Genomic DNA, 19,345 nt, shown 5'->3' on the forward strand with positions numbered 1-19,345 from the left:
GGCAGGTCTCTGTCCCAATGCCTGGTACTCGGTAGATGCTCTGGCAGTGTTTACTGGATGAATGAAGCTTTTCTGTTCAGTGGCTCTGTTCTCTAAGTCCCCATTTGCCAGCAACTGAGCCACAACTGTATTTCAAGGTTCAAAGAGCAAAGGAGGCAGCTCAAATGGAACAGCCCATCCGCAATCACAATCTGCAAGATTTAATCTCACCATTAGGCAATCCCAGGTAGGTCAAGCGCAGTGTCTCACACTTGTAATCCCAGCACTTTGGGAGCCCCAGGTAGGTGGATTGCTTGAGTCCCAGGAGTTCGAGATCAGCCTCGGCAATATGGTGATATCCCATCTCTACAAAAAGTACAAAAAGTAGCCAGGCGTGGTGGTGTACACCTATAGTCCCAGCTACTCAGGAGGCTGAGGCAAGAAGATCTCTTGAGCCCGGGAGGTCGAGGCTTCAGTGAGCTGTGATGCTATGATCATGCCACTGCATTAGAGCCTGGGTGACAGAGCGAGACTGTCTCAAAAAAAAAAAAAAAAAAAAAAAAAAAAAAAAAAGAATCCCAGGTACCTGGGTATGACTATTAGCTGTTTAAGTTCCATTTCTGAGAAGAGGTATTATTACAGATACATGTATGAAAGCAGTACAAACACATCTCTTTGACTCTTGTGTAGTTGTTGGCTCAGCTCAAGCTGAGGGCATGGTCAGGGTCCTGTGCCAGTCAGGGCCCAAGAGAAGATATGTCTTACATGGGGAGCCGACGAGGGGCTGACAGACCACCAGGATGTACAGATCCCTGCCCGCCTTCCCAAGTTCTATGGTAAATGGAAGGGATCGAGGGAGTCAGGTTCCAGGGCAAGACCCAGCCAGTCAAAGTAAACTACTGTCCCTCAAGCCTTCTCCCCAACTAGGTCTTTTACTCCCTACTGCCAAGGAGACATACTCTTGATGGCACCCAACCTGCTGTCCCCTTCCCAGGGGACTTTTGGGGTCTACAGGGTCTTTGGAGCAGCAGGTGGGAGTGGAGGCACAGGGGGTGCACAGCAACTCTCACCAAATGGCTGCATGGGTGGCTGGGATGCCAGAGGAAGCCTGCATGAGATTGAGAGCCTCAGCATGGCAAGCAGAGCCAGCAGCGCTGTGAGGCTCCCTTAGGCCTGGGGCAAACCTGAGAAGGGAGTGTCCAAGTTTCCCTGGACATGTAAAGCTGGTTCTAAGTCATTGAGGTCCACCCACAAAAAGAATGTCCTCAGAAATGATGCTGACAATCAAAATCACAATGAGATGCCACTTTGCCCCCAATAGGATGGCTATAATAAAAAAAGACACACAAATTACAAGTGTTTGCAAGGAAGTGGAGATATTGGAACCCTCATATGTTGTTGATGGGAATGTAAAATGGTGCAGCTACTTTGGAAAACAGTTTGGCAGTTCCCCCAAAAGTTAAACATAGAGTTAACATATGATCCAGCAATTCCACTCTTAGGTATACACCCAAGAGAAAGAAAAACATATGTTCATACAAAGACTTGTACATGAATATTCATAGCAGCTTTATTCACAGTAGCCTCAAAGTAGAAACCTAAATATCCATCAAGTGATGCAGGGATAAACAAAAGGTATAGACATACAGTGAAATATTATTCAGTCATGAAAAGGAATGAAGTACTGCTACATGTTACAACATGAATAGATCATTAAACATTGTTTACTGAAAGAAGCTAAGCTAGTCACAAAAGGCCACATGTTGTATGATTCCATGTATAGAAAATGTCCTGAATAGGGACCATAGAGATTGAAAGTAGATTAGTGGTTCCCGGCGGGGGCGGGGGGAAGGGGTGAATGAGGAATGACTGCTAATAGGTAGTTCTTTCATTCTTTCTGTGGCGGCAGGGGCGGGGGAGTGGGAAGTGGTGAAAATGTTCTAGAATTAGCTCATGGTGATGGTTGCAAAACTTTGTGAATATGCTAAACACCACTGAATTGTACACTTTTTCTTTCTTATTTCTTTTCTTTTCTTTCTTTTTTTTTTTTTTTTTTTTTTAAGACAGCTGCTCACTTTGTTGCCCAGGCTAGAGTGCAGTGGCGCAATCTCGGCTTACTACAACCTCTGCCTCCCGGGCTCACGTGATTTCTCCTGCCTTAGCCTCCCGAGTAGCTGGGATTACAAGCCCGTGCCGCCGTGCCGGGTTGATTTTTGTATTTTTAGTAGAGACGGGGTTTCATCATGTTGCCCAGGCTGGTCTTGAACTCCTGACCTCAGGCGATTCACCCGCCTCGACCTCCCAAAGTGTTAGGATTACAGGCCTGAGCCACCGCACCCGGCTTGAATTGTACACTTCAAAAGGTGGAATTTTATGGTGTTGAATTATATCTTTATTTTTTTAACGTGGGGAAAATGACGCCGCTGGAGAGGAGTTAGCGGAACTGAAACAATGAAATGGTGCGCGAGTGTCGCCTGTCCCCGTCGCATCCATCCCAACGAAGTTTGGGCCCTGGAACGGTGCACCAAGAAGGCCTGCGGGGAGAGGCGCTGGGGCAGGGTAAGGAAGAAAGACGTCTCAGGATTCGAAAGGAATGCGGCTAAGGTGGCGGCGGATGTTCGTCTAGGACTGGGGAGGCGTCCGTAGGCTCAGAAGTTGGCCCGGCCGGAGCGGAGATTTAAAGGTTGGAGCGCAGAGGCTCTTAAAGAGGCCGGGTCGAATTCCCATTTGGCGTCCACATTAAAGCCAGCTCCCGGGCGCCACGGATCCGACCCGGGTAAGTGCGCTGGGCCGTGGGAGAGGCGGCGGCGCCGACCCCAGCCCCTGGCGTTCTAGCGCGCGGTGCCGGGCCCAGGGGACTCGGCGCGGGTGGGCTAGACTTCGCGGGCGCGCGTTCTGGGGGCCTGGGTGCACGGGGGGGCGACAGGGTCGAGGCACCCGGCCCGGGCTCCCCACTGGCGCGCCCGCCGCGGCGCTCTATTTTTAGCAGGCGCTGTGACAATATAAGGAATGCGCGGCGCGCTAGGCGCTCGGGGCGCACGCTGGCGGCGCGGTCGCTTTAAGGAGGCGCCGGGGCGGGGACGGACCGGAGTGGCCGGCTGGCGGGGAGCCGTCAGTCCGGTGGCCGCGGGGCCCGGCGGGCGCGGCGCTGCCTCCTCACCGGCGCAAGCTAGGAGGGGGCGGCCTGAGTGCCGTAGCCGAGCTGGGGCTGGAGCTCGCGGTGAGTGGTCGGGAGGCCTTGGAGGGGAGGGGGCCCGGCCGCGCCGCCTCTCTCCCCGGCCGTCGCTTTGTTCCGGGGCGGGAGGTGTGGCCGCCCTCCGGGCTCGGCCGCGCTCTCCGCTCGCGGGGTGCGCCCTGGGACCGGCTGTGCGTGGCGTTTTGCCCCCATCGCAGGCTCCCGCGTAACGGTGTGCGTTCGGGAAATCGGCCACGACCAAGACCCCAGTGGGGAGGGCCTGCGCGCCGCTCAAAGAGACCCTTTCATGGTAATCACACTTGGGTTCCTTGGCTGCCTGGGCGAGAACCCGGTGGGTAGATGGGTGGCATGAAGGGGCGGGGGAGGGGGCGGGGGGCTCTTTATCTACCCCCTCCCCCTCGCCTTAAGATGGCGTTAAAGAGGGGAGGGATCCGCCAGGGAGTTGACAAATTCATCTGAATAATAAAACGCAGACTGCTTCATAAACAACCCTTCACTGCTCCCGGAGGTTTGGGGAGCTGGAGCTGTGGTCACAACTAGGGCCTGGGCTCATGCATTGAACTAACCTGGCTGGGGCATCAGACACGGTGCCAGTCCTGCCCTGCGGGGAAGACAAGAGCACAAAGTGACAAGCCAGTGTGGTAAGTGCTGAGATCCGGTAAGCCCAGGGGTTGTGGGAGCCCCTGGGGGTCCCTACTCCAGAGTGGGAGGTGAGAGAAGGCCCCCTAGAGGAGATGATGTCTGACCGCAGCATGGACACAGGACACCCAGTTAGACTCTGGCTAGAGCTGAGGTCTGTTCTGGCCTGGGGCAAAGCGGAGTCTGGAGAGGTGAACAAAGTCCGTCAAGGCCACTGGGGCCTTGATCATAGAGCTCTGCCATTGCCCCTACTCCCCAGTGGCCCGTGATGGTATGGAACCTCCCTGGCCTTGCTCCTCCAGGACTCACTCTGTCCTGGACCTGATCAGAGAGGGTGGCTGACACGGCTCGGAATCGTGACTTCAGAGGTTTGTCTGGCAGCAGGAGTAAGATAGAGATATGACTTTAAGAGCTCTGAAACTCCACTGTAAAAACAACAACCAACAGGACTTACAAAGACCGGCACTTGAAGTGGATGTGCTCATCATTTGACAAGACACCTCCAGAAAGATTTTGTTTATTATAAAGGATGAGGGAACTGGGGTGAAAAAGAGCCAACAGCTTGTCCAAGATGATATCTTAAGTCCATGCTTTTGGCCACGTGGCTGTCTGGGCTTGGGAAGGCTCTGGTGCAGCCTGTGTTAGAGTTTTGTAATATATTGTTTTATAATTATTCACTATAGACATTCATTGGTGGGTTGAAGTGTGAGGCAGTGAGCTGTGAGTATTAATAACTGACTCGTGTCAGAAGCTTAGCAGTGAACAAAGCACTTTCTCGGATACAGTTCTTAGAGCTTCTCCTGCTTCTTTTCCTGGGGAAGAAACTTGAGCTGCTAACATTTTGTAAACCTCCTAATTTCCTGTAAATCACATGTCCCTGCTGACTGGGGCTGAAAATGTTTCGGGCAATGGTTTTCACCCTTAGGTCTGTTCACACTGCCCAGCCGCCAGTTAGCTTCTCTGTGTAGTTTATGGTGTAATTTGTCCTTTTTCTGCCAGTGTGGGAGGCATGGGGCTTTCATGCTCTGGGGTTTTTGAGGTCTGCCAGCCTCTGGGGAGGGAGGTGTTGGGCAAGCCTCGTGCTCTGGTGGAAACTGACCCCCCAGATGTGAGCTCGGCATTTCCTAAAGTTGGGGGGGGGTCGGTGCGGGGGAGAGGGTAGGCGGTACTCAAGGCCCTCTGGTGAGGCAAGTGATTGTCTCCAGGGCTGTCAGCTTCGCTCCTTATAAGACAGTTGCTAATTTACACCTCTCTTTTCACCTACATAAGACATTTTGTGACAGGTTTTTTTATGTTATTATTAGCTGTAGCCACTGGTATTTCACACTCAGTTCGTCTGAGCTACTTATAAAGTGACAAGTCCAGCCAGGGCAACATGGTAAAACTCTGTCTCTACAAAAATTAGCTGGCGTGGGGGCATGCGCCTGTAGTCTTAACTACTCGGGAGGCTGAGGCAGGAGGATTGCTTAAGCCCAGAAGGCAGAGGTTGCAGTGAGCCATGATCACGCCACTGCACTCCAGCCTGGGTGACAGAGCAAGACTCTACCTCAAAAAAAGAAAAAAAAAAAGTGACAAGTCAGTTACCCTTGGGGTCGGTTTGGTTCCTGAGCTCTAGTGACCACCTGGAACAAGGAATGACTATTGGCCTCTGATAAATTAGGCTCCTGGGATGACTGGTCCTAACCTCAGTCAGAATCACATGTTGACCAGCCTCCTGGATCTAGTGAGTTCTCAGGAAATGTGGCTTCCATAATATATTTCACATCTGATTTAATCATTGTAATCTGTTCTGCCAATGAAATGCCCCCAAACAGAGTGTGTCTCCCTGAAAGCAATTGAAAAACATAGCTGCTCATGAGCGTTGTGTAGTTTGTACAAGCATACTCATGTGAACTGAATGGGAATGCATTTTTGTGCAATGCTGGAATGTTCTCAAGTGTCCAGAGGATGTGCATTGAGTTCCAGAGGCTCTGTACCTGCCAGGCCCTGGGCAGACATAGAAGGTACAGTCACCTTTATCTGGAGATGGGAAAAAGAAAGGAGCTGGAGGAGTTCCCTGAGACCTGGGACACCTGGCAAGTACCTATTGTCTAGGGACTGAGCAGAGAATTCAAGCTTTAAGAGGAATTTTGTTGCTGGACTCTGAGTCCCTGCCAGCCCTGATAAGTCTTAGATCGTGCCTCTGAGCCCTCTAGTACTGAATCAATGGGGATGCTTTTGGCAACAAGTAACAAAACCCAAATAACAGTAAGATTAAGCAGAGCTCAGATCTCCCCAAGATGCTCTCTGCTCTTGTAAGGTCTCTGTACACAGGAATGGGCTATCAGTACCATTTCCAGCAATTCCTGCGTGGGACAGGTAGCCACAAAGACTGAGGGTCTGGAGTTCAGGGTAATAGCTTTTGTCTTCTTGAGTCATAGTCTTTTTAATATGCTGATGAGAAGCCCGGGGAACGTTGATGTACAAAGCTGGACATATAATTCAGGGGATTCATGGATCTCTGAAAACCAGCCCCGGATCCCAGCTTAGCCGTCTCTGGTCTAAAGGCACGTGACTTCTCTAATGTTCATGGCAGACCTATTCTGTAAGCCCATTGTGCAGCCAAGTCAGCATGCCGCTCCAGTGCAGTCTGAGAGGGCAGAGATGGGGGCCAAGAGTACAAACAAAGTGGGACAGTTCTCATTGCCTAGCCTGTGAGTTGAAGTCTGTGCAGTCAGTCGGTGGGTCTGACCAAGAGGGCAGTGCTGGTGCTGCCTGGTGCTTCAGCAGGGGTGATGAGGTTCAGGCTGAGGTGGAGACCACATTGCAGTCACCACACATTCAGTGGTGCACCACCTGTTGTTCTCTAGGTAGCATTCCCGCTACGTGTGTGATGCAGTTGGTTCTACCTATTCCCAGAGACTCCACCTTGGCCCTCCTTGTCCTGGCTCCCACGACTGAGCCCCTAGGGCCATTTAGCTGGCCAGCATGATCTCAGACAGCTTTCTGCAGGCCTTCCTCTTGTAGGAGTCATGAAGCAGCAATGTGTATTTTGCTTCTTTTTCTTGTTGTTATATTAAAAAATATTTGTTATATTCTATCCCAATTCATATTATTTGATTTTTTGGCTATATATTACATATAAAAATGTATTTTTTATATTTTGCTTCTTAATGTCGCTATCATTGTCCTTCATATTCTTGGTAGCTTCACTAGGTGGGCCCCGCTGCATGACAATGTGGGTCATCACCGGTTGCTGAGGTGATTTTCTGAGTCTCAGAGGGGTATAGTCGTGGCATCAGGCTACCTTGATGGATAAAACAATATGATTTATATATAGGTTGTATTGCTAGTAAGATTTTGGAGAGCACCAAGAATGAATTTGGCTGTGCAGCTTGTAATGGCCAAACAAAGGAGGGTGGGTGGAGAGTTGGGAGCTCTGGTTCTGGCCTCTGTGACCATCTATAGGGCCATGTTTGGGTCCTGTGCTGCCTGGGCCCAGGCTCCATCTGTGACTTCTCTGCCCAGCCCTCAGTGTTGTCATAGGGATTAGATAAAATATACACATGAAAATACGCTTGGGAGGCCAGAAAGGGCTGGAAGAATGAAGAGCATTACCAGGATTCAAGCAACCTTCAGAGGACAGAATCCTAGACCCAGAAGGAGCCCCCTGAGTGTATTAAGTCAAGTCACACCCCGTAGAGCACATTTCTCATAGTGGCAAGGAAGATGATCTGTCATTTTGATAGTTATATACTGGTTTATTTCAATGTATTATGCAAACACAGGCATCACAACAAACCGGGGGTTTTTTAAATGGATATTTTGCTCAGATTAAGGCTAAAGAAGTATTTTAAGTAAAAAAATATGATAAAAAATTTTAAAGTATGGTGGTTTTCAGATTAAGCTAGTTATAGTGCAATAGTAGACAAATATGACCCAAATGGGAAAGTGAGCCCTTGAGGAAAGGCTGAGAAACTTTCAACAAGGGGAGTCCTTCCCTCCTTGACAGCCCATTAGGGGTGTGTCTTTGACTTCACCCGGACCCTTCTAGAGACACAATGTTTGCTACCCTTTGAGTCAGTCCACTGCTTTTGGGGATTCTCTCATTCTTGGGAAGTTCTTTCCCTTCTTCCTTAACCTGTCCCACATGAACCTTTGACAGTCCTGCTTTTCTCCAGCGTGAGCAGCTTTACTTCCTTCAACTGCTCTTCAAATGTCATGGTTTAAAAACAGCCCCTCTGTATGTCTGTCCTTTCTTCCCTCCATCCTTCCATCCACCCACCCACCCACCCATCCATCCATTAATTGATCCATCTCTCCATCCATCTTTCATTCAGCAAAGACTTGTGGGCTGGACCCTGTACTATATACTTGATATTCGCTATCTCTAAGCCTCACAACGATTTTGTTAGATGCAGTTAACCTTTTATAGATGTGGAAGCCGAGGCTCAAGGAGGTTAAGTAGGTCACCTGCAGTCATAACCTGAGAGAAGCAGAGTCAGGAAGGAATCTGACCGTGGTCTGTCCTCTTCCTGAAGCGCACACTCCTTCTGTTAGACCGTGCTGTTCCCAGCAGTGGATGACCAAAAATGTCATGATCCCTTCTCTCCTGGTGCTTAGGGGACCTATCCCATGGAGGTGTGGCTCTACATAATCAGTGCGATGGGCAAAGGCCTCATGAGGAGCGGGGATGGAGCAGCCTGTGCACAACGATGCGGTGAGGCAGCGGAGGTGCAGAAGACGCTGGCTGGCAGGAGAGGCAGTGGGTGCCTAGCTGGCAGGAGTCTTCCCTGACTGCTACTAATCTCACAGTCACAAATGAACCCCTAAATCATTTGTGTACTTTATTTTTTTAATTTTGAAAAAGGGAAGTGTAGAGGATAGTATAACAAATACCATGTACCCATTACCCAAAATGAACAGATGTGACCATTTTGTCTGTACTTGATCCTTTTCACAGTAGGGCTGGACTTAAAGCCAGACCGCTCATCCTTTGCCCTGGCTGGTTTGGGCCCATCCTCAGCCTGCAATGGGCTTTTGGGAGCCTTGCTCCTGAGTTTTCCTGTATTGGTTCTCTCTGGGGGCTTCATGTCCTCAGTTGATGCCAGTGGGCCTCCCTGGAAGTTGTTGACTGAAGAGCCTTTTGCTGCTTCTGACCACACTGGGGAGAAGCCACTCTGGGGAGAGTGTGTGTTTTTTTGGCTGTGACCTTTTTCAGAGAAGTTCATCTACCCTCACAAACACCTGCCTTGACTGTTGTGGGTTTAGCCAGGCTGCAGAGCATGGTTTAGTCATAGCTGCCTAAACTGAACCGTAATATTAATGGTAGGTTTGTATATTTGGAAGATAGAGAAAACATAATTCTCTTTTTATAATTATATGAGAATGATAACAAAATACTTTTTGTTGTTGTTGTTAGCAGTGAGGTCTCACTCTGTTCCTTAGGTTGGAGTGTGGTGGAGCAATCATAGCTTATCACAGCCTCGAACTCCTGGGCTCAAGCCATCCTCCTGCCTCAGCCTCCTGAGTAGCTGAGACTATAGGTGTGTGCCACCGTGCCCATCTAATTTTTTAAAATTGTTTTTGTAGAGATGGGATCTCCCTTTGTTGTTTAGGTTCATCTCGAACTCCTGGCCTCAAGCGATCCTCCCACCTCAACCTCCCAAAGTGCTGGGATTATAGGCATGAGCCCCCACACCTGGACACAAAATACATTTTATATTCTAAAGTATAGGATTACTTTAAGAGAAGGAAACTAAAGTATGATGGCTTACTTTCTAATCCATAACTTCACAGTTTTCCCTTCCTGCAGCTTTCACAGAAAAAAACAGGTACCGGGTACTGGGTCCTTCTCTCTGCCAAGCAGGAGCAAGGCGGCAGAGCCAGCCCTGCAGCTGCAGATACAAGCTGTCCATGACGACAGGACGCAGCTTCTCACCCAACTGTTTGCAGCCTTCTCCTTTCCACCCACCGATTGACTCCTGAGCTAACGCCTGATGTTATCCTGTTTGCATGTAGTTTGCCATGAGTTAGAACAGTGAGTAAAGCACTGCTTTTTAAAGCTGTGCAGAAAGATTCAAAAATTTCTGGAAAGGCTTCCTTATCCAGGGCAGATTCTTGTCAGTTCCTATTGGAGACCAAGATTTCATCTGGTTTCATAACAGAAAATGGGGACCCGTGGGGGACCCCAAGTCCTCTTCATTAAGTGCTGAGAATGTCTGGAAACATTTTCCTTCCCTGAGTTGCCCTTAAGGAATAACACCACCAGGCTGGATGCAGTGGCTCATGCCTGTAATTTCAACACTTTGGGAGACTGAGGCAGGAGGATCACTTGTGGTCAGGAGCTCGAGACCAACCTGGCCAACATGGTGAAACCCCGTCTCTACTAAAAATATAAAACTTAGCTGGGCGTGGTGGCGGGCATCTGTAGTCTGAGCTCCTCCAGAGGCCGAGGCAGGAGAATCGCTTGAACCCAGGAGGCGGAGGTTGCAGTGAGCCGAGATCGCACCACTGTGCTTCAGCCTGGCGACACAGAGACTGTCTCAAAAAATAAAAATAAAAAAGAATAGCACCACCAGATCCTTTTCCATCATTCTGATGGAGATGCTGCAAAACCCAGCAAAGGCTGGGTGCTGAGAGACCTCAGAAGGCCCTGCTTTACTCGGGCTTATCTTGCAGTAGAAGCCATACCAGTGAAGGCAGTTGAACATATTCTACAACCACTGCCTATGTGATTATATGGAAATCCACATATGTGTTATACTTACAGGCATACCTTTTTAAAGACAAGTTTGGGTTTAAAAAGAAACTACTTGGCGTACTGTATATTAGGCTGGCCCTAGTATACCGAGTACACAGATTAAATGTAAAAGTATTTGTGGGCATGTGGATCTGTGGGGAGATCTCTGGAGTATAGTGGATTCAGGAGACTCCCCTACCCCTTTAGGAGCTGACCATTTATGGGGGGTGTTGGCGACAGATTTTTGCCCCTCAAAAGCGTTATGTATTCATTTCAAAAGCAAAATTAATTTTAGTTCAGTTTAGCTTTTTTTTCCTAATCCTTTAGTATTTCAACATGCCTTCTTGAAAATTCTCCCTTTTTAGATAACCCACAAATTTATCTCTTTATATTTTCACTCCATTGGAAATGGAGGCTCGAGGAGGAGACAGGCAAAGCCATCTTTCTTGGCCAACACCGCTCTCACCAGTCTATCATGGTCTTCTTTCAGTGTCTGCTTTATTATAACCAGAGATGATGGAAGGAGGGTGGGATCACTGTCCCAAAGCCTTGGGGGCATATATTTTTAAAAACTTCTATGAGCTATGCCTCCTTAGTCTTCCCTCCCCACCCACATTCCTCAGGTTGAGGTTCCTGGGGCAGAGCTGGAAGTCCTAGTCTGTCTCACACTCCCGCTGAGGAAGTCCAGCCTAGGAGAGGCCAGGTGCCCTGGCACTCCCCAGCAATTAAGGCCAGCTGGCATCACAGCCTTCCCATCCACCCCCACTCACTGACCCCATCCCACCCCCCCGCAGTGGACAGCTGCCTGATCCACTAATCTGGGGCTGGGTGGGTGTTTCCTGCATGTTTGAGATTTTAGGAGGAAATCAAAATAAAGAAACAAAGCCTTTGTTTTATTTCTGGACTCCCAACTGGGGATGGCTGGAGGGATGGAAAGCGGGGAGCAGGAGGAGCAGGTCACTTGGCACTTCAACAACATAACCATTCTAATAGAGCATTTAACAAGAACTTTTTCTATTTAGGGTTGGGGTGGGTAAATAGGAAAGATGGCAGGACTGGGAGAGCCCCTTTGTGTGGAAGGAGAAAGTGGGGCCGCTCTTGCCCCAGGCGGGGCCTCTGGCAGTGCCTGGTGTTCAGGCAGGGAGGGGTCTGAGGCCACCCAGCTGGGCTGCAGAATTGGCAGCCTGGGGACTCAGGGACTTTCAGTCCTCCCTTCCTGAAGGAACCCTCTGCTCCAATTTCTGCCCCACTACTTGTCTGTGTGACTCTCCGCCTCTGTAGCCTCCTCTTCCATGTCTGTAATGGGAGGACGTCCCAGCCACACTCTGGCCTTTCTTCTCTAGTCCAGTCATACTGGGTCGGGCTCTCACCTGACATGTGGAAATGGACAGCTGCATCCCCCAGTATTTCTTAATTCTTCCAAAGGATCTTCTCCTCATAGAAATTCTCTGAGGGTATCATTTATTTTCTTTAAAAATTGCCCAAGTATTGATGAAAACCCTCCTAATTTGCAGTATTTCTGAAGATTTCAGGGTATGGGCCATGCCCACTGGCCGCCTGGCCTCCACTCCCCTTTGCCCCATGTGCATACAGTAAGGTTGGCTTCTTCGTCTGCTAAGCCACTGTTATTGTATGTAACAGGCATTCACCAAGGGCTTTTAAGAAAGGGGGTTTTCTGCAGCCCAGATCAGGGCAGAAGTTAAAAATGAATGTCAGACATCCTTCCCTTCTTCATCACACCCTTGGAGACTGTCTCTGTGACTGTCTCCTCAAACCTAGTTTTCTGCTATTTTCTAGGGGCCAACTTTCCTGGACACTTTTCCCCAGACCTTCTGAAAACTCCAAATTTTCATTACTTTTGATTGCAGAACAAAGATTACAATCTGTCTTAGTCTAGACTGTGGGCTGCCCTTGTCAGATGTGAAGGGGCCTGGGCATGGTGGCTCACACCTGTAATCCCAACACTTTGGGAGGCTGAGGTCGGTGGATCACTTGAGGTCAGGAGTTCGAAACCAGCCTGGCCAACATGGTGAAACCCCGTCTCTACTAAAAAAATACAAAAATTAGCCAGGCGTGGTGGCGGGCGCCTGTAGTACCAGCTACTTGGAAGGCTGAGGCAGGAGAGTCGCTTGAATCCAGGAGGCAGAGGCTGCACTGATTCAAGATCGCACCACTGCACTCCAGCCTGGGCGACAGAACAAGACTCTGTCTCAAAAAAAAAAAAAAACAAACAAACAAAAAACATGGGCCGGGCGCGGTGGCTCACACCTGTAATCCCAGCACTTCGGAGGCCAAGGCGGGTGGATCATGAGGTCAGGAGATCGAGACCATCTTGGCCAACATGATGAAACCCCGTCTCTACTAAAAATACAGAAAATTAGCTGGGCGTGGTGGTGGGCACCTGTAGTCCCAGCTACTCAGGAGGCTGAGGCAGGAGAATGGCGTGAACCCAGGAGGCGGAGCTTGCAGTGAGCCAAGATCGCACCACTGCACTCCAGCCTGGGTGACAGAGTGAGACTCTGTCTCAAAAAAAAAAAAAAAAAAAAATATATATATATATATATATATAGACCTTTAAATAACTCATCTAAGAAAGAATTAGACACTCTAGACCTCTACCTTTGCCTACAGTAAGAACCAGCAGAAACGCTGGGATTATTAAGCTATCATTATTACTAGCCAGATCAAGTCAGTCCTCTCCTAACTTGATCAGGGCAAAGCCAGGTGTTAATTTTTTCCCTTTCCTGTTAGAACATTTTGTAACATAAGGACTGGAGATGATGTAGATTAACAGTATTTATTGAGTACTTTCTCTGTGCCAGATATGTGCTGGGCACTGGAGATACAGTGAGGAGAACAGAGGGTGGGCCCTGCCCACATGGAGGCGACGGTCTAGTGGGGAAGATGCATTACATGTTTACATCTTGTAAATAACTAACTAAGCAGTTAAGTGCCAGCATACAAGATGCTGTCAAGGCAGACAGCTGGGTGCTTTGGGAGACCCTGATAGTAATCTCATATAGTCTGGGGTGCAGTGGGGGTCAGGGAAGTGTATGTAAGGTGCTTAGCATGTGGTCAGGGCTTAATAAATGGTCATGATAATGACCATCCGTGGCCACAGGGCCCAGCCTGGTTCCACCTCCAGCTGGTGGCTGCTACCACCCACCAACAATAGTTTTGCACAGAGAAGTTTTTCATTAGGCCAAGGTTATACAGCTAGCAGAGGGGCTTTGATTCATGACTTTTTATAAAAGTGCTATATGTAGAAAGCAGAGGGGTGGGAAGCTTCCCTCAACCCCCCAGCCAATACCGACCTTTGGACAGGCCTTGCCCCACAGGAATGGAGCAGCAGGCTGGATACTGAGGAGAAAAAATGCAGCAGTCATTTAGGGCTTGGGGAGGGAGATGTGAAAAGTAGCCTTCTGCTAAGTGGGCTTAAAACCCTGGAATTGGAAGGGTCCCTGAGAAGCCATCACACCCACCTCCAGCCTGGTTCACCACTCCAAAGCTAGGTGGCCAGTCCTCCTTCTTCCGCGTCTGCTTCACAGACCTTTGCAGAGGAAAATCCCACACTCATTGCCATGCCTGCCTCGTTTTCAGGAAGTTTCCCTTTTATTTGGCTTCAGTCCGTCTCTCTGCAGTCTGGTTACTCTTTAAAAATGGAGATTGAATTGCCTCTTCCCACCTCAAGGAAGAACCTAGACCTTATGTCTTTCTCATTTTTGGTCAACATAAACATTTTCACATTCTTCATTAATGGTGTCTAACATCTTAAATATAAATAATGAAAACAAAGCGAAGCAGCGGCGTTTTTTGAGTGTGCCTTTTTGGCCTCCACCTCTCTGGGCTCTGGCACACTCCTGGGGTGGGCTGTGTGCCTGTCCCTGAAGAATGCCAGGCTGGCCCATCTCCTGCAGGCCAAGTAACCCCTGCGGCTGCTCTCTTCAGTGAGATCATTTCCTTTGATCTCACACCTCCTCGCACCAAAGCCAGGCCAAGCCAAGGCAGTGCGAAGAGTTGTCTGCCTTGGAACAGCCGTACCACTCAGATGTGTATGTGCTCAAGAAGAATGGGTACAGAGTGTTGATTTATTTGGGTTATACAATGTGTAAAACTTTTTCATTAGTGGCCAGTATTTAAAATAATAAAAGAGCCAGAAATCTGAGTTTTTGCATAGACTCAGATTGCTGGCTAATTTAAAAATTTAGACTATGTGGCAAGCTCATTGCAGATATTATGTTGCAGCAGTCAGCTGGAGCGGGGTGTCAGTCATCTGTTTGCGCAGGCCCCACTGCTCCCTGTTGCCTGTACCTACCCACTTCTATCACTTATTGACACAGCCTCTGCTGGCATGTGACTTTGGGATGTCCGTTTGGTTCTTGATTCCCTCTTGCTGCTACTGCAGGGCAAAGCAGTTGAGATGGGGGATCAGTCAGGAAGCATCCATCTCTCAGGCAGGGGACTGTAAGATGCAGAGGGATGCCTGGCCATGGGATCCGGGCCTTCCCTTCCCTCTCTTTCGCCACCCTGCCCTTCTCCTGGGCATACCAGAGGGGACTGGTGGAACACCATGATTCCATGAGATGAGCAGCTCTGGGCTGGAACAGCTAAGGAGTTAAGGAACAACCTTAGATGTGCTCTGGGGGCCGGGTGTGGCATCCCCAGCTCAGAAGGCAGGGCCAGTCAGGGGACCACACCCTGGGTGCTGGTGAGGGCTCAGTGCTTTGGGAATTTGGACAGCAAGGAAGGACCCCTCGTCAGCACTCCTCCTGCTGGGCTGGTGCCCACGGGTGTCCAGTGGGACTCCTCTCATGGTATGTCCTTCACGAGGCCTGCCACTGCCGTCCTCTGGGTCTTGTGTGGCCTATGGCATAGTGCCCACATCACCTCTGCCCTGCTATCTACCCAAGCCAGACTCCCAGCCAGCTGCCAGTATCACTCCTGCATTTGGAAATGCAGACAGCAGATACGTTGGAGTGTCTCTGAGCAGAAAGGTGTGCCAGGGCTCTGGGGTGCCCAGAGAAAAAGAAGACAAGGCCTGGCCCTCTGTCCACTGTCCCACTGTAGCAGAGGAATGTGACCGTGAAGTAACACCCAGCTCCTAGATTTGAGGGCGGATGAGGAGGGGCATGCCGAGCTTTGTGGTCAGAGAGATGGCCTTGGAGAAACCACAGAGCCTCTCTGACCTTCACAGTTCATGAAGGGGCTAAACAATGCCTCTTGGTGAAGTGTCTTGAGTCATCACATGGAATAATGGCGGCTGAGCACTTGTGCTGCCACCTGCCACGGGACTGGCGTTCCATAGATGGAGGCGAGGTGGCTCAGACCTTGGGGGATAGAAGAGGGCCCTAGAGGAAGGAATGGCTTCTGGGGGATGGGACCTGACACTTGAGTACCATCCCTGTCCTTGAGGACACCAGACCAAGAATCAGCAGAGCAGAGGCTGAGCGAGCGGAAGGGGGCACTTGGGCAGCTCAAGAAAGGCCTGGAATGTTGTGGTCAGTGGGGAGAGCTTCAGGCACCCACGGATGGCATTCCAGGAGACTCTGTGCTCGGGTTTGTTGGGGAGTGATAATGCTGGAGTGGTGGGTAGGACAACGCTGGTAGTAAGGGCTCAGGCTGGGGGCAGACATGGGCACAGCAGTGGGCAGCCTTGCTAGGCCTTGGCCTGGGATGTGGGTAAAGGGCTGTTTGCACTGCCAGGGGAGGAAGAGGAAGAGAGTTTGGGGCAGAGAGGTGGGCAAAGGGGCCCACCCTTGGGCAGGTGAGGGAGGTGCTGGCTGAATCCAGTTTGTGCAGGGTTGAGCCTGAGCAGCGGAGCAGAGCAGTGAGGAGGTGCGGGGCTCTGTGAGCAGAGGGCAAAGTGGAGTCAGTGGGGGCTGGGAGGACAGCAGCCTGCCAGGATCTGGGGAGGCTGAGGGTCCTCAGTCTGGGGAACCCCAGAGTGTGCAGAGGCTGGCCTTCCCTGGTTGGGTGACCACCAGCGTGACGTTCCCAATTGCGCTCAGATTCCTATGGAAGGCTGCAGGAGTCCTCCTCTTTCACTGCGAGTGAGACTGCCCTGGCGCTAGGAAAATATTAATAGACCCCCAGGGACTGAGAACAAGGATGGAAAAATAAAACCACTTCCTACTCTCTTTCCTCAGCTGCCACTCCAAGAAGTTGTGAGCTTGATGCAGCTCTGCCCTCACAGAACTCATGCCCTGCCCTCACCCCTGGACTGAGTTCTTTCCCACCCTCCCTGTTGTTGGTTGCTGGGCAGGGGGCACTGTGGGGGACCGGGGTAGGACCCCAGAGGCCAGGTGGCCAAGTAGCAGGCATTCCTGTGAGCCAGGGATGCCAGCAGGGAATACTGTTCTGAAGGTTCTGTGACTTCTTAGACACTGAGGCCCTTACCAATTCCTCGCTCTGAAAGCCGCTTAGACCCACCAGGCTCGGTGGACAAGCCTGGGGGTGAGTGGGACAGTGTTTTCATTTTGCACCTCGCCAGGCCTAGGTGCCAAATCCCAGATTCTCTTTTCACTAGCCTGTGCCTTTGGTAGAATGCCTCTCTCCCCTTGGTAAAATGGGGATAATAACCCTCCCCCACAGCTTTCTGCCTCAGGCCTTTGTGGCTGAACCTGGGTTACCTGTTCCTCCCTTACCCTATTCCCATCCCCTTCCTCATCCCCTTCCCCTCCTCTGAGATTCTGGAACACTTCGAGTTTGTCCTATGTAATTCATCCACTCTCTCTTGGGCTTTTTCTGCTGGTGAACTTCAGTGTAGTCATCAAAAAGAGTTGCAGGGGCCCTGTTTGGTTAGGCAGCCATCCAGCAAGCCTACATGGTACTTCTGTGTGGACTTGGGGCTAGGGCAGGGTCCGGGGGCCTCCAGCACATGTGAGGCCCATCATGCCCAGCGCCCTCCCCTGCCTAGCCCTGCAGCCTTGGGCACTTGTTTCTTCATCATGCAGTGCTTATTAAGCAGCCACTGTGTGCCAGGCACTGTGCGTGGTATAGGGATGCAAAAATGAAGATCCCGTTTTCAGGGAGCCAACAGTAACCCCCTTCCCTGCCACTCTTACCCCCCATACCCATTACCCCTGCCATGCACACATATACACTCCACATTCCAGTCATATCATGTTGCCTGCAGTACCGAGCGTCTCCTTGGCTTTTCATGCCGCCATGCATTATACTTTTGTCGCTTCTATTCTTTACCTGGGACACGCTTGTCCTTACTGTTTTTTGTTCTTTTTTTTTGAGACGGAGCCTTGCTCTGTTGCCCAGGCTAGAGCGCAGTGGCGTGATCTCGACCCACTGCAACCTCCGCCTCCCCGGTTCAAGCGATTCTCCCGCCTCCCTGGTTCAAGCGATTCTCCTTCCTCAGCCTTTTGAGTAGCCACCACGCCTGGCTAATTTTTGTATTTTTATTAGAGATGGGGTTTCATCATCTTGGCCAGGCTGGTCTCGAACACCTGACCTCATGATTCACCCACCTCGGCCTTCCAAAGTGCTGGGATTACAGGCATGAGCCACCGTGCCTGGCCATCCTTACTGTTCACCTGGCTAATATCTACTTGGCCTTTAAGATCCCGTTCTGCGTCACTTCTACCAGGAAGCCTTCCACAGCACCCCCAGGCTGGGTAAGATGCCCCCCACTCCTATGCTCCTGCATTACTTACCCAGTGTACCATAATCCTCTGCCTGCCTCCCCCACAAAATACACACTGCGTGCCCCATGGTCTGGGGCTGGGCTCAGGCTCATTTATTTTGGTATCTCCAGTTCCCAGGACCAAGCACACAGGAGGTGCTCTGGGAGCATTGACTGGATGTGTGTGATCCTGCGGAGCCTGAGCAAGTGTGTGTCTTGAGAGGAGGGTGGCCAACACTGGCTCCTCTCCCAGTTTACTCCTGTTCATTCTTTTCTGGGCTCAGGTAACACCATGACCTTTCTCATGTCATGTGACCTGTTAGAGGATATACCCCGCCAAACTACAGGGTACCCAGAGCGGGTGGCTAGGTTTTGTGATGGAGAGCTCTTCCGGATTTCGAAACCAGAGGGAGAAACTTTGTTTCATGCTGAACTTGCTGGCAGTTTGATATCTTCCACATTCTCTTTGGTGAACAAGCAACGCCTGAATACTGGAGAAATGCAAAAGAAGGCATCTGAGGAGCTTACCTTTCATCCACTGTTCATTCAACAAGCCTCCAAGGGCTCGCTTTCCTGGGACATCGCTGTAGTGATTCAGTGGCCAGCTGAGACATGCCTGCGGCCCTCCTAGGCAGAGTCGGGGAGCTGAGCCCCACACACAGATTGGCCTGCTAGCCTTCCCAGGAGGGCGCGGTAGGTAGGAGGCTGAGCTGTGTTGAACTGTCACCTGTGGAACCTGCCAGTTTGCAGGGTGCTCAAGGTACTCAAGAAAGGCTTTGGAGAAACAGGAGGGACTTGGGATGGATTTCAAAGAAGGATGTTGATGATGGTAACAACTTGATGTCTGTTGAACAGTCACTATGTGCCAGATACTGGGCCAAGCAAATAAATGCAGCTTTTCACAGCCACCATGAGGCAGATGCTGCTACTGTCCCTACTTTTACAGAAAAGAAAACCAAGGTATAGAAAGTAACTTGCCTAGGGTTGTAGGCTGTCTGCATAGCTCAAGCTCCTTGGCAAGGAGTTCCAATTGAGCGGCCAGTCCTGAGCTGGGCAGGGAACAGCTCTAGTGTAGGACCACAGGGAGATGGGCTGAGGCTGGGGCAGGGACCCATATAGGGGATAGGGTCCCAAACAGAGGTGCTAGAAGGTGCTAGAAAATAAGGCTTTCACAGCA

At 50.4% G+C, this 19,345-nt stretch overlaps 2 protein-coding genes across 5 annotated transcripts in view; both read left to right on the top strand.

Annotated features, from left to right (window-relative positions):
• Nucleotides 1-19,345, top strand: part of MRAS (muscle RAS oncogene homolog) — a 325,869-nt gene that overhangs the window by 264,447 nt on the left and 42,077 nt on the right. Inside the window, exon 2 of one of the 4 annotated variants that reach the window (XM_050779738.1) lies at nucleotides 3,102-3,199. The gene's annotated coding sequence lies outside the window, so the exon portion shown is untranslated. Of the gene's footprint in view, nucleotides 1-2,046; nucleotides 2,756-3,061; nucleotides 3,200-3,274; nucleotides 3,465-19,345 lie in introns of those variants that run through there. The other 3 variants (XM_050779736.1, XM_050779740.1, XM_050779737.1) reach the window with 3 other exon arrangements.
• The window catches only part of FAIM (Fas apoptotic inhibitory molecule), a 296,369-nt gene continuing 279,627 nt past the window's right edge, over nucleotides 2,604-19,345 (top strand). Inside the window, exon 1 of the mRNA XM_050779742.1 lies at nucleotides 2,604-2,613. The gene's annotated coding sequence lies outside the window, so the exon portion shown is untranslated. The remainder of the gene's footprint in view (nucleotides 2,614-19,345) is intronic.

The sequence above is a fragment of the Macaca thibetana genome, chromosome 2 (genome assembly GCF_024542745.1).
Source record: "Macaca thibetana thibetana isolate TM-01 chromosome 2, ASM2454274v1, whole genome shotgun sequence".
Lineage (NCBI taxonomy): Eukaryota > Metazoa > Chordata > Mammalia > Primates > Cercopithecidae > Macaca > Macaca thibetana.